The sequence below is a fragment of the Trachemys scripta genome, chromosome 2 (assembly GCF_013100865.1).
Source record: "Trachemys scripta elegans isolate TJP31775 chromosome 2, CAS_Tse_1.0, whole genome shotgun sequence".
NCBI classification, from domain to species: Eukaryota; Metazoa; Chordata; order Testudines; family Emydidae; genus Trachemys; species Trachemys scripta.
This window is the reverse complement of record NC_048299.1, coordinates 43,511,674-43,527,137: the sequence shown is the minus strand read 5'-3', so window position 1 is coordinate 43,527,137 and position 15,464 is coordinate 43,511,674. Positions and strand designations below refer to the sequence as shown.

The following is a 15,464-nucleotide window of genomic DNA, read 5'->3' as shown; positions in this document are numbered from 1 at the left end:
GGAATAGAGCTTCAATTTTGAAAGTAACAAATATGCCCAATGAATGCCTGATTTATTACCAAACATGATTATCAATGTGGAGCGAGGGATAGCTCAGTGGTTTGAGCATTTTGCCTGCTAAACCCAGGGTTGTGAGTTCAATCCTTGAGGGGGCCACTTAGGGATCTGGGGCAAAATCAGTACTTAGTCCTGCTAGTGAAGGCAGGGGGCTGGACCTGACCTTTCAAGTCCCTTCCAGTTCTAGGAGATAGGATATCGCCATCAATTAATTTTTTTATTTTATTTTTTTATTTATTTTATGTGATACAAAGCATCAGTTTATGTTTCAATATCTAAAGGGTTTTCTCTACAACAAAACTTTAGAGGTAGTCACATGAAATCCATACTTGGCACGTTAAAAATACTACTTATCTTTCCCAAAGCTAAATTATGTAAGGGTACACTTTAAAACTTAATTCTATATAGGCAAAAATGGTGGAAGGGGACATGTCCAACATTCTTAAGTCAGTTAGAGCCTTTCCATTTACTTAAATGGGTGTTGGATCAGGTCCCATGTAATTAAATACTCTCAGGGAGATTTTCAAAGACACAAATAGCACAAATAGTTAGATGCCTAATTTCCATTGACTTTGAATGATGCTGAGTTGCCATTTGTACTTTTGAAAATCTCCTCGAGAGGTCTATTGGAGCCCTTCAGTTTTTTGCTATTCAAATGCCATGCTTTCTATAGATTTCAAAATGTAAATAAAATATAACACTTCACAAAGAAATCACAAAATTCAAAACTGTTATATTTAAAGAGTAAACAAAACTTTTGTTTAAATATCAACATTTATTCATAGATTCCAAGACCAGAAGGGACCCCTGTGATAATCTAAATTATCATATTATTGTGGGGATTTACAACTCATAAAACTGATAGGGTTGTATAGACCAAAAAGATCCACTTTAAGAATAAGAAAGTATTATAGTGAATATAAACTGAAGTTTATAACAGAAACCAAAAAGGTGTTTTTAAATTCTGAGCACTTGCACGGACTAAAATAATATTAAAGTTAGCCATTCAGAATTGAAATAAGTATTGTAGAATTCCCTTAACTGGGACATTCCAGAGGACAGCCTATTATCACAATTAGGCCATTATGCCATTTAAGAGAAAAGGCTGTGATAAACTTGAAAACAATCAATAGGAATCTGAGTTCCATCCCACTATTTACAAAAACTTTATGTAACTCAAATGTTAATTTGTATATTTTCTTTACTATATAAACTTGTTTTACAGAAATATTTTAATAAATATATGAACATAACAGTCTTTAAGATAAGACGATTTCATCCTATTCTGAATAATAAAAATGAAATTCACTGCTTTTATCATTTTTTATTTTTATTTCTTTTCAATTTAATGTTTATGTGGTAAATTTTGTATTAACAGGCCATGATTTAGAATTATTTAACACATGACAGAACCACTCACTCACTTGGCACCTGTCAAATACATTCCCATTAAATGCAATTTATGTTAATACCATCCTAGGACCAGAAATTTTGGCAAGATTTCCCTGGTGGAGTTTTCAGTGAACAACTACTTTAGAAGGTGGGGTTTGTACTCCTGAGGAATGACTAAAGGGTCTGATCATCAAAACTACCTGAAGATGGGAGTGTGCCTGAATTCTGGGTAATATGCCCTCCTAGCTTCCTATAGTAGTTGTGCAACCAGAGAATGTACAGACAGCTGTGGAAGCAGAGAAAGAACTGTCATGCATTGCATCCCCTTCCTGTCAGTTCTTTCTCTGCTTCCACACAGCCATTGGACCAGACATCTCCCAGGTGGTATTCCACAATGCCAAAGGGAAACCTCCTAAACAAATGCCAACCCAGTCAACATTAACTTTGGTAGTAAAACTCCATGGAATTGCTGGAAGGGAGAGGAGATATGGCAAAGAATTGGTGTTGCCTCAGCCATGATTATGTAAGTTAAAGTAGGCCATCCCAGCACCTTTAACTTGCACTTTCCCCCCAGCTTTTTGGCATATAAATTGTAACAACTTAGTCTGCCTTTTTTATTTTTAACTATTTTTATTTTTACATTTGCTGGAAATTAAGTGTGTGTGGGGGAAAGGGGTAGGGGTTGGGATTAGGGCAGTGTTGTCAGTGCTGGGAGCCCCCTGCAGCCCCACTGTCAACAGGTCTGAGGGAAGCTGCAGTCCAGGCCTTGTGAAGCAGAGACCCCCAGCCAGGACTGCAAGGAGGAAGAGGAACCCCTGTACTGCTGAGTTGTTCTTGCCTGGAGAAGGCTCCCACAGAGGGAGGGAGCAGGACTGTAACACTGGAGCTGAAGAAGACTCCCTGCATGGCCACAAGACCAGCAACACCCAATCCCTGACGGTGCAAGGTGAGGGAAGGTACAGTGGGAGGCAGAGCAGACCCCCTTGGCCAGAACTGCATGGAGGAAGAGGACAAGCTCCCAGCCATGGGGGAGGTCACCCCGTAAAAACATATGAATGGCCGTACTGGGTCAGACCAGTGGTCCATCTAGCCCAGTATCCTGTCTTCTGACAGTGGCCAATGCCAGATGCTTCACAGAGAATGAACAGAACCAGGCAATTAGCAAGCGATCCATCCCCTGTCGTCCAGTCCCAGCATCTGGCAGTCAGAAGCGGACAGATATCCAGAGCACAGGCTTGCATCCCTGACTATCTTGGCTAGTAGCCATTGAAGGACCTCTCCTCCATGATCTTATCTAATTATTTATTGAATCCAATTACAGTTTTGGCCTTCAAAATATCTTCTGGCAATGAGTTCCACAGGTTAACTGTGCATTGTGTGAAGAAGTACTTCCTGTTTGTTTTAAACCTTCTGCCTATTAATAACCATTCAGCAGTGGAGTAACCTCCCCCATGGCAAGGGACTTCTTGAGGCCATGACCAGCAGTCCCTGCTCTGCCTGCAATGGCCACAGCCTTTCCCACCTGTGTCACCTGCTCAGCGGCCATGCAGGGAGCCCTCTGCAGCCTCACTATTATGGGAAGGAGGGAGCTCACTCCTGCCCGGGGAGAGAGCCATTCAGCCTCAGGGTGGCCTATCCCAAGGCCAGGGCTCATCCTCATCCTTCTTGCAGCCCTGATTGGGGGTTTGTGCTCTGCTCACCAAGACCACAGCCTTCGTTGCACCTTATACCTGCAGAGATTGGGTATCAACTGGCCCTGTGGCAGTGCAGGAAGCCCTCTACAGTCCCGCTCTTTTACCAGCTGGGAGCGCTGGGGGCCTCTACTCTTCCCTGCGAAGACTGCAGCCTTCCCTGTACCTTGCTTCTTCAGGAAGGGTGTCTCACCAGCCCTGCAGCAGCACAGGGAGTCCTCTGCAACCCAGCTGTCAGGGTCCTGTTCCCTCACTCCCATGACAGCAGGGCTGCAGAGGACTCCCTGCACAGCCTCAGGCTGGTGACACCTGATCCCTGCAGGATGGGGGGGGGGGGAAGAGAGGGAAGGGGCGAAGGATTAGGATATTGGATTTCAGTATTAGGTGAAATGACATTTACTGACTTCTGTCGGTTTATATCGAATCCTGCGAAGACTACACATTGTAAGTGGCTATCAGCAGGTGTGAGGAAGTCTGAGCCTTAAAGTAGTTAACACCCTCTTACACATCATATGTGAATCCTTTGTATCACAAAATGTGACTGAATGGAAGAGTTAACCACAAATTTCACATATAGAGGATAGCAACATGTTCTAAAGGTTGATTGGCTCCTGGGACGAAAGAAAGACAGACAGACTAAACTACAGCATTCAGTAAATCTGTATAAATTCTGTTATGTAAGTGATGCTCTCCCTACCGTTGCGTGGATCTTTTTTAAGTGGTGGTTTCCAACTTAACAGGATTAGTTTTAGTAGCCCAATAATACTTTATTAGATAATTTGGTCTGATATTAGAATTCTGACTACTGTGTCCCCAGTGCATTCAGAAGATTGAGTGTTTATTCTTAAATAACCACGGTTGAGAGACATTCTACATGGGTTCTCCTTCCCAGTTTAGGTGTGCGTACCTGCAAATAATTTCTTAATTCATTTGCCTCTGTCTCACCTTTTTTTTAGGCAGAATGTAATCATCTATTGACTCTGAATTTGAAGGGAAGTGTGACATACAATCTGAGAGGTTCTCTGTTGACTGAGACCACCCAGACCTTAATGACTTGTAATACAGCACTTGTAAAACAGCATGAAAGCAGCCTTTTCATTTTACTCCTTTCACATTGATTTAGGAAGGCTTCCAACTGATATGCGGCACCAGCAGTGATAGACAAACAGATCACCTCCTACTCTTGACACAGCAACAAAAGACGCCTCAGATTAACTGAATCTAAGCTAGAGGGAGAAAATATCACATTGGACTGTCTGTTTCTATGGTTCAGTTTTACTTTTCACCTGTATAATATGCACTCCATTTCCCCGCAACTTTTATTTCTAGCAGGTTCACTCTCAGAAAAGACTGATAACATGACATCCTTGGTGCGTTTTCAGTGTGTGTACATCACTGATTGAAACAAATACACATATTATGTGGCAATAATGGTGATATCCTTCTGGACCCCACATCTTTACATAACCTACAGCTCTGCACTGTTGTTTCTGAGTTGCTAATTGAAGGTACATGTTCTCTCTTCCATCTGGGTAGACTACTGTGGATGGCTCCAAAGTTCCAAGATGATGCTCACACAGTTTTGTTTTTCAGATAGGTGGTACTTCTGGTAGCTTGGATAAATCTCCTGTTTGGCTGTTAAGATTGAATTGTTTTGCCAAGAGATTTGTCTGAAGGTAATTGCAGAATGCTGGCCAGAATCCAAATTAAACCTCTTTGGATACATATTCTACTTTAAGGGCATGATCCAAAGCCCTCTGAAATCAGTGGAAAGATTCTCATTGACTTCAGTGGGCTTTGAATCAAACCTTAATAACATATGTTTATTGTTTTATTCTCTTGCTGCCTCAGTCTCTGGAGGCTGAATTCAAAACAGGCAACAATTTGCAAATATTCATCTTATATTCTGTGGGTCTAAGCAGTTGTATTTCATTTCCTACGGCTGATCAAAGCCTACTCACTCACTTGAAAACGAAGTTCTCTGTAAGGCTGTATTGTCCCCTTTCTTTCCATTTTACTCCATTGCTGTATACTGCCAATATTTATCAGTCAACAGGAATCACTAATTTCTATATATCTCATCTGATTGAACCCTCAGGATTCAGTTTTAAAGGAAGTATGGCTTTTCTCTTAAAAAAATCATTTGCTAATAACAATAAAATCATTTGACTAGGGCAGAGGTGGGCAAACTCAGGGCTTTGGATCCAGTCCGTAGGATTGCCACCCCCGGGGCGCCGCAGGCCACGCGCCGACCAAGTCCCTGCAGCCCCTAGGGGAGTGGGGGGACAGAGGGCTCTGTGCGCTTCCCTCGCCTGCAGGCACCGCCCCTCGCAGCTCCCATTGGCTGGGAACGGGGAACCGTGGCCAATGGGAGCTTTGGGGGAGGTACCCACAGGCGAGGGCAATGCGCGGAGCTCTCTGCCCCCCAGGGGCCGCAGGGACGTGGTGCCAACTGCTTCGGGAGCGGCGCAGGACCAGGGCAGGCAGGGAGCCTGCCCTGGTCCCAATGCCTGCCACTGCCACCCTGGAGCCACTCTAGGTAAGCGGCATCGCACCCAACCCACCACCGCACCCTTCCTGCACCCAACCCCTTGCCCTGAGGCCCCAACCCCCTACCCTGAGACCCCTCCCGCACCCCAACCCCCTGCCCTGAGCCCCCTCGTATACCCCGCACCCCTCCTGCACCCCAGGCCCTTGCCCTGAGCCCCTTCCTGGACACTGCACTCCAACCACTTGCCCCAGCCCTACATTCATGCCCACCCCTGATTTAAACAAATCAAAACAAAATGAAGTTGGAGCAGTAGCTCTTGACTGTGCTTTTCTCAAGACAAATGTGTGTTTAAACTGTCTTAAGAATAGTCCAAAGAATTTTAGCTTCTGGCCAAGCCAAAATTTATCCCAATTTTCCATATTTTATTTCCATAACTTTCTCTAAATTCCTGCAGGGTTAGTATCTGAGATCTGCAGCATCTTATTAGGTAGTTCAAGTTTTTAATTTTTAAGTTCAATTACTTCTGACACGAAAAGATTTCAGCTTTGCTAACTCACTTTTCAAAATACTTGATGTCAAGTTAGAGGCAACATAACTCTTCAGTATTAATGAAAAAAATACAATTTAAATATCATTCAGATAGTGTATAATGTATAATATAGCTGCTAAATCGGGGTGGGCAAACTTTTTGGCCCGAGGGCCACATCTGGGTATGGAAATTGTATGGTGGGCCATGAATGCTGACGAAACTGGGGGTGAGGGCTCTGGCTGGGGGTGAGAGAGGGTAGGACCAAGGGGTTTGGAGGGCAGGAGGGGGATCAGGGCTGGGGCAGGGGGTTGGGGTATTGGAGGGAGTCAGGGATGCAGGCTCAAACAGCTCCCAGAAGCAACGGCATGTCCCCAGTCTGGGTCCTACATGAAGTCACAGACAGGTGGCTCTGCGCACTGTCCCATCTGCAGGTGCTGCCCCTGCAGCTCCCACTGGCCCCGTTTGCTGGCCAATGGGAACTGCAGGGGTGGCGCTTGGGGCAGGGGCAGCGTGCGGAACCCCCTGGCTGCCCATACATGTAGGAGCCAGAGGGGGAAGTGCTGCTGCTTCCGGGATCCATGCAGAGCAAGCCCCCGACCCTGCTCCCCGATAGGAGCTCAGGGAACAGCTTAAAACATCTGAAGGTCCGGATGCGAACCCCGGCCGTAGTTTGCCCACCCCTGGTTTAAATCAAAGGGGCCTGCTGTATAATTTAGGTCTAAAATGCTGCCAGGTATGTGGGGCTGATCTTGGAAGCTATCAGAGTTTGTAAGTAACCAACCACAAATAAATTACTAAACAACTGAGCATATCATTATCTTTGTGAAAAGGAAACTGGACAGAAGGGAATTTAAAACAAATCTAGGGCAGGCCCAACTATTTAAATTATACTATATTAAAGAAATCAGGGTTAGAGTCCCTCTCCATATCTCTCACTTTCCAAGCAGGGAGATCAACTTTTCTCAGCTAAAGGAATAGCAAAAAACGGTTACTCACCTTCTCGTAACTGTTGTTCTTCGAGATGTGTTGTTCATGTCCATTCCAATCAGGTGTGTGCGCGCGCATGTGCACGTTGGCCAGAAGATTTTTCCCTTAGCAATATCCGTCAGGGCGGCCTGGGCGCCCCCTGGAGTGACACCCTCATGGCGCCTAATATATAGCTCAGCCGACCTGCCATCCCTTCAGTTCCTTCTTGCCAGTTACTCTGACAGAGGGTAGGAGGGTGGGTATTGGAATAGACATGAACAACACATCTCAAAGAACAACAGTTATGAGAAGGTGAGTAATCATTTTTTCTTCTTCGAATGGTTGTTCATGTCGATTCCAATCAGGAGAGTCCCAAGCAAAGTTAGGAGGCGGGGTCGGAGCTGACCACTGACTGGAGCACTGCCCTACCAAAGGCCTACTAATTGCATAGTGTGCGGGGAAAGTGTGTATTGGTGACCGCGTCGCCACCCTGCAGATGTCCTGGGTGGGGACCTGAGCCAGGAAAGCTGTTGAAGAAGCTTGTGCTCTTGTAGAGTGTACCATTATCAGGGGCACTGCTAGATTGTAACACTCAGTAATGCAGACCACAATCCATGATGAAATGCGCTGAGTTGAAACAGGCTGTCCCTTCATTCTGTCCGCCACTGCAACAAAGAGCTGTACCGACTTCCTGAAGGGCTTGGTCCTTTCTATGTAGAAGGCCAGCACTCCGCAGACGTCGAGACAGTGGAGTCTCTGTTCCCTGTCACTCGTATGAGGCTTAGAACAGAACACTGGAAGGAAAATGTCCTGGTTGAGGTGGAACTGCAGCACAACCTTGGAGAGGAAGGCCGGGTGAGGCCTGAGCTGAACCTTGTCCTTAAAAAACACAATGTAGAGCGGCTCGGACGTTAGGGCCCTGAGCTCAGACACCCTCCAGGCTGAGGTGATCGCCACCAGGAACACGACCTTGTAGGAGAGGTAGAGTAGGGAGCATGCTGCTAGAGGCTCAAAGGGATGTCCCATGAGCCTACCAAGGACCAGGTTAAGATCCCAAGCAGGAACCGGTTGGTGGACATGTGGGTACAACCTGTCCAGGCTCGTCAGGAAGCGACTAACCAGGGGGTTAGCGAAGACCGAGCAGCCCTGTACCCCCGGATGGAAAGCCGAGATGGCAGCCAGATGTACTCTTATGGAGGACAAGGAGAGACCTTCCTGCTTCAGGTGGAAAAGATAATCCAAAACCTGGGGCACTGAGGCTAGTGCTGGGGAGAAGTTGCGCTGAGCCGACCAGATTGAAAATCTCTTCCACTTTGCCAGGTAAGTGGCCCTAGTGGAGGGTTTACTACCGCCCAAGAGAACCTGTCTGACTTGTTCTGAACAGGAGAGCTCGAATGGATTCAGCCATAAAGCCTCCAGGGTGTGAGATGTAGAGACTGCAGGTTTGGGTGCTGGAGCTGCCCATGATCCTGCGTGAGAGGATCCAGGAAGAGTGGTAGGGTAATCAGGCCCACCCCGACATGTCCAGGAGAGATGTGTACCAATGCTGGCGGGGCCAAGCTGGAGCTATGAGAATGACCAAAGCCCGGTCTCTGCAGATCTTCAGCAGGACCTTGTGAACGAGCGGTGTGGGTGGGAAGGCGTACAGAAGCGGTCCCCCGCAGTGGAGGAGGAACGCGTCCACTGTGGAGCCCGGACTGTGGTCCTGGAAGGAGCAGAACTGCTGGCAACTTCCTGTTGCATCGCGTGGCGAAGAGTTCAATCGGGGACAGCCCCACCTCTGGAAGAGCGAAGATGCGATGTCCAGGCAAAGGGACCACTCATGGCTGTGAAAAGACCTGCTGAGGCAGTCCACCAGCTCGTTCTGGATTCCCAGAAGGTACAACGCCTGCAGATCAACTGAGTGTTCTATCCAAAAGTCCCATAACCTGAGGGCTTCCTGGCACAGGGGAGAGGAGCATGCACCCCCCCCCCCCTTTGTTGAGATAGAACATCGCGGACATACTGTCCAACATGACTGATACACAACGACCCGCTAGATACGGGCGGAATGACTGACACGCTAGGTGTACCGTCCTGAGCTCTCTTACATTGATGTGAAGATAGAGATCCATCTGCAACCAGAGACCTTGAGTCCTGTGTACCCCCAGATGAGCTCCCCACCCCAAATCTGATGCGTCCGTCACTAGCGTCAGGGATGGCTGTGGGGCAGGGAAGGGGACTCCTGAGCACAGCTGCTGAGCGTCCATCCACCACAGGAGTGAGTCGAGAACGGGGCAAGGCAGGGTCATGATCCTGTCCAAGCTGTCCCTGGCAGGTCTGTACACCGACGCCAGCCACGACTGTAGCGGTCGAAGCCTGAGTCTGGCGTGTCGAACCATGTATGTACAGGCCGCCATATGGCCGAGCAGCTTGAGACAATTTCTCGCGGTGATGGTGGGGAACTTCCTGAGTCCCTGGATCATAGAGTTGAGGGCCTGAAATCTAGCCTCCAGAAGGAATGCTCTGGCCTGAGTTGAGTCCAGGACCGCCCCTATGAACTCTATCCTCTGGACCGGGGACAGAGTTGATTTTGCCTCTTTCAGTAAGAGGCCCAGTTTCTTGAAGGTGGCTGTGATGAATGTCACCTGATCTTCTACCTGAGCCCTGGATCGGCCTTTGATCAGCCAATTGTCGCGGTATGGGAACATCTACCAGATGTCTCCGCAGGAAGGGCGCAACGACTGCCATGCACATGGTGAAAACCTAAGGTGCTGCTGACAGGCCGAACAGGAGAACAGTGAATTGGTAATGGGAACCATTGACCACAAACCTGAGGTACTTTCTGTGGTTTTGTGCTACCGCTATATGAAAATACGCGTCCTTCAAGTAGAGGGCGGTATACCAGTCTGCTGGATCCAGGATAATGGAGGTCAAGGAGACCATGCGGAACCTGAGTTTCCTCACAAACTTGTTGAGGTCACGCAGGTCCAGGATAGGCCTTAGGCCGCCTTTGGCTTTCGGTACTAGGAAATAGCGGGAGTAGAAACCCTCATCCCTGTGTTCCAGCGGAACCTCCTCCACAACCCCCAGCTCTAGGAGCAATTGCACCTCCTGAATAAGAAGTTGCTCGTGAGAAGGGTCCCTGAAGAGGGATTGGGAAGGGGGGTGGAAGGGCGGGAGGGTACAAAATTGGATGGAGTATCCCCTCTCCACCGTGTGAAGTACCCAGCGGTCCAAAGTTATACGGGACCATGCACAGTAGAAGGGGGATAGTCGGAAGAAAAAGGTAAGGCGGGGTGAATCCAGTCTCTGGGCTGGTGTGCCGTCCTCGACTGCACCTTCAAAATGGCGGTTTAGGCTGGCCTTGATTAGCGGAGGGGTGTTGTCTTCGCCTACTGCTCCTGTTCCTCCTCCTAGAGTTGTCCTGGCAGTTTTACTGCTGGAACCTTTGAGGAAGTTGTGGGCGGAAGTGTCTCCGCTGAGTGGCGGGGGTATGCAAGCCCAAGGATCTGAGGGTGGTTCAGGAGTCTTTTAGGCTGTGGATCCGTTTATCCGTTTTCTCTGAAAATAGAGGCTCACCCTCAAACGAAAGGTGCTGAATGGTCTGTTGGACTTCAGAGGGTAACCCTGAGACTTGTAACCTGGCCCCCCGTCGCATAGCCACCCCTGTCGCCATGAGTCTTGTGGCAGCGTCTGCAGTTTCTAAGGCCGCCTGCAGTGAGGCGCGGGAGACTAGTTTCCCCTTTCACCAAGGTGGTGAACTCAGACCGAGAGTCTGAAGGGACGAGCTCCGTAAACTTGGCCATGGAAGCACAGGTATTATAGGAGTACCTGCTCACGATGGCCTGCTGGTTAGCAATACGGAGTTGTAACCCCCCAGTGGAGTAGATTTTCCTACCCATTAGGTCCAGGCATTTAGCGTCCCTATTTTTTGGGGAAGGACCTTGGAAGCTTTGTCTCTCCCACTGGTTAGCCGCATCAACAACCAGGGAGTCCGGAGGCATGTGCGAGTAGAGATGTTCAAAGCCTCTGGAGGGGACGAAGTAATGGCGCTCATTGGATTTAGCAGTGGGGGGCAGAAATACCAGTATCTGCCACAGGGTTTTGGTGGTGTCCACCACTGTTTTTATGAGGGGTAACAGTATTCGTGAGGGCCCCGAGGATGCTAGGATATTAACCATGGAATCCACCTTCTCGACCACCTCCTTGACCTTGATGCCCAAGCGTTGGGCAGCTCTGCAGAGCAACTGTTGCAGAATTCTATTGTACTCTAACACAGGAGCTATGGATGACCCTGCCACCGCTTTGTCCGGGGACAAGGCGGAGAAAGCATGCGCCGGTGGTGGAAGCTCTCTACTGTCTGCCCTGGATGGGTCATGTGACTCCTGGGGCAGCGGTGGAGGAGGTGGTGCCGATGATGGCGCCATGGCAATAGACGTCGTAGACAACATCGGCGTTGGCATCAACCTCACAGGAGGGAGCTGCATCGGCAACTCAGAGGAGCTGCCGGTGTTGAGGGGCCTGGTACCGACTGCATTGAGGTCGACATCGACAACGGTGCAGGCATGGGAGACGGGTTTGCCGACGTCATACGAGCCGGTGCCAAAGTCGGAGTTGGGCACGGTGGCAGAGTCGACGACGGTGCCAGCGGGAAAGGCGTTGAAACCATAGGTGCCGGGTGTACGGCTGAAGGCGGCACAAAGGTGGCGGATGCGACAGAATATGTCGCTGAGTGAGAGCCCTGGGTTCCTCCCTGACCCTGGTGGTAAGCCCAGGGGATCCAGAAGGGCAACTGAGGCAGGTTCTGTCACTACAGAGGCCATGCCTGCTGCTCCCTTCTATCTCTGCCCGACCTCACTCTACGACTCCTGCTTCTACTTGAGCGGTAGGAGTCGGGCTCCGACCCCGAGGTCTCAGACACTGAAGACCACGGAGGAGCCGATTCTCAGTGCCTCGAACGTAGAGAGCTCGTGGAGCGGGAAAGCTCTCTATCAGAGCGTGTAGGTGCCAATGGGCAAGGCGAAGGGGAGTGCCTTGACATCATAGCCGGCTTCCCTTTGGAATGCACCGGTGCGGTCAGGTGGAGGAGATCTCTGGCAGCTTGATAGGCTTCCGGCGTGGACGGGAGCTGAAGTTGCCAAGTAGGTTCTGGGGATTGAGGTGGGGCCGGACGCGACTGCCTCACCCGGGCAGGAGTCGACATGGCCCTGGAAGGAGACGCCGAGGAGTGGCCCACCTGGGGTCGCACTTCTCGAGGTTTAGCCGGAGGAGAGCAGTCGTCCGGCTTTCTCTTCTTTTGAGGCACCGGCGAATGGGAGCGATGTCTACTGTCTGACGGGCACTGAGAGGAGCCATGGCGGTGCCAGGCATCTCTGGTGTCCTTCTTCGGTGCCGGGGCGCTCTGCGTGGAGGACGACCACGATGGGGTCGGGTTTCTCGAGCCCAGGTCAGATTGGGAGCACAAGGCTGCCTCCATGATGATCACCTTCAGGCGCTGTTCCCATTCTTTAAGTGTTCGTGAGCGAAACTCGCGGCAGATCTTACAGCAATCTTTCTGATGGGTCTCCCGCAGGCACCTAAGACACAACGAGTGCGGGTCGCTCTTAGGCATTCACTTGGCCCAAGCCACACAGTTCTTAAAACCTGGGGAGCGCGGCATGCCACGGCGCCGGGCCAGAGAGAGGGGGGAAAAAACCCATCAACTATACTATACTAACCTTTTAACTGGTACTACAAACTGAGAACTATATACATGGAAAAGTGAAGAGAACTTGCTGAGCAAGAGCCAAGGGAAATTCCAGCCACCATCACTGGAGGTAAGAAGGAACTGAAGGGGTGGCGGGTCAGCAGGTCTATTATATTAGGCGCCATGAGGGCACCACTCCAGGGGGCGCCTAGGCCGACCCGATGGATACTGCTAAAGGAAAAATCTTCCGGCCAACGTGCATGTGCGCGTGCACACACCTGATTAGAATCAACATGAACAACCACTCGAAGAAGAACTATGATTTAAGGACATTACAGATGAAGTTCAGGTGAGAGATGCAATGGACAGGAAAACAGGGATTGTTATTTCTTATCAGTTACAATAATAAAAGCTGTAGTAATCTTCAGACTCTAACAAAAACAGACACTCCTCTCCCCTCCTCCCACCTTTCTTAAACTGGCTCCTATACAACACTCCGAGGAGAAATTATGCCTGTCAGATTGCTACAGAATTCTCTCAGGGGAACCACTCTAACATGATTATTAAGGAATATTAATGACTATCTGTGCCTTTCAAAAATAGTCTTCAGGTGAAAGGTTCTGGTGAGTTTTTCTAGTACATTTTGGTAATCAGAGGGATTAAACACCCTTTTAATCCTAAAAGAAAGGGAATTAGATATCTTGTGAAATCCTCCCAGGAAAAGAGCAAGAAAGCCCATAAACTGAAGTAGCCAATGAGACTGCAAATGCTGAACAATAAAGGAAACAAAATGGTCCTAGTTACAATTCTGATGATATAACCAAGAAAGAGAAAAGTTTCAGTCCTTTGAATAGATCCCTTCTATCTAAGAAAAGGAACCCATAAAGTAAAGAAATAGAAACACTTTGATTCCATCTGCTGTGGTCTGCATCAAGAATGAGGGTTTCTTCAGGACCCTGTTTTTATTTTTTTAATTGGAGATTCTAGTTCCACTTGCTGACAGGGAAAACTCAAATCAGAAAAATCACAGAAAACGGATTTATTTTATCTACAGAAACACTAGAAGAACAAAGAAGTCCAGTCATGACATTTAAAAATGCTACATACATCAACTACTGAATATATTTTGTGGCACAAAAGCAAAAACCAAAGACATATCCTACTACAAAGATGAGGTAAGAAAGAACTGGAAATTCAGCTAGAAAATAATCCCTTGTAATACTTCCAGTAATCTTGCCTTAGATCTTTATAGGATGTTGTGTCAAGACAGTAATGTTGGGTGAAAGAGCAGACAGCTCTAAGAAAATGCCTTGTAAATCTCAGTTGGAGAGATTACCCTGAACCTGGCTACTACTTGGGCTGCACCTCCAACTGAGCAAACTCTAGTCTGATTATCATTATCTAGTTTGTCTATCAGTACTCTTACAGCACTAAACAGTAAATACGAGATGCATAAAAATCTATTTTGGCTTTTTAACTCCATTACAGATACTATATTAAAAGATTAAAGTTGAAAGATGATTTCTGAACTTCCAAAGCACTTCTCATTTAGCTTGACTAACATGGTCCTGATTGAGACTAAATGGAATGCAGCAAAAAAAGTTCTACATTTAACAGCAACTTCATTAAGGTGGAACTCAGTGGTCTTTTTGGAAAGAACTACATATGAATAATGAGCAAGATTCAGATTATTAATGAACAGTGGTGACAACATTCTATAAATTTGAGTTACAACCACCAAAAAACTTTCAAAAACTTTATATGGAAGTTGTTTGTTGTTAACTTTTTTTTTTTAAGTAATTATAGGCTCTATCTCATTTAAGACAGGTAAATGTGATTTAGAAGAGTACTTGCGTCAGCTTACTCAGAGTGATAGTAACTCTCCACAGCACTACTGTAGAACATGTACTCATAACATTCTTCCACAAGAATTTGGTTAGGAAGGTTTCTCTGTACTACTATATATGTGTAGGCCACTCTGTTCTTATTATTCCAACAGTTTAAAACAGGGGTCAGCAACCTTTCAGAAGTGGTGTGCCAAGTCTTCATTTATTTACCCTAATTTAAGGTTTCGCGTGCTAGTAATGTATTTTAACATTTTTAGAAGGTCTCTTTCTATAAATCTATAATAGATAACTAAATTATTATGAACACTTGCATCTGAAGAAGTGAGGTTCTTACCCACGAAAGCTTATGCTCCCAATACTTCTGTTAGTCTCAAAGGTGCCACAGGACCCTCTGTTGCTTTTTACAGATTCAGACTAACACGGCTACCCCTCTGATACTAAACTATTGTTGTATGTAAAGTAAATAAGGTTTTTAAAATGTTTAAGAAGCTTCATTTAAAATTAAATTAAAATGCAGAGCCTCCTGGAGCGGTGGCCAGGACCCGGGCAGCGTGAGTGCCACTGAAAATCAGCTGGTGTGCCAGCTTTGGCACGCGTGCCATAGGTTGCCTACCCCTGGTTTAAAACCTTTCCTCTTCTCCCTGCATAACAGCTCCCCTATCCCATTATTCCTCTCCCCCAGCTCTATCAAATTACCTGCCTCCTTCCTCATTCCTATATAAAATCAATCAAAGGAGGGACAGACTGATCCAATATGGTACCTCTTTCCTTCTTTTTCTTTCCTCCCTGTCACAGTAAAAGAAGTCTCCTAAGTTCACTCTCA

The 15,464-nt window shown here is 47.5% G+C and overlaps 1 protein-coding gene across 7 annotated transcripts in view; it reads right to left on the bottom strand.

Annotated features, from left to right (window-relative positions):
• AKAP9 (A-kinase anchoring protein 9) overlaps window positions 1–15,464 on the bottom strand; it is a 213,544-nt gene that overhangs the window by 138,755 nt on the left and 59,325 nt on the right. The gene's annotated exons all lie outside the window — the stretch shown is intronic.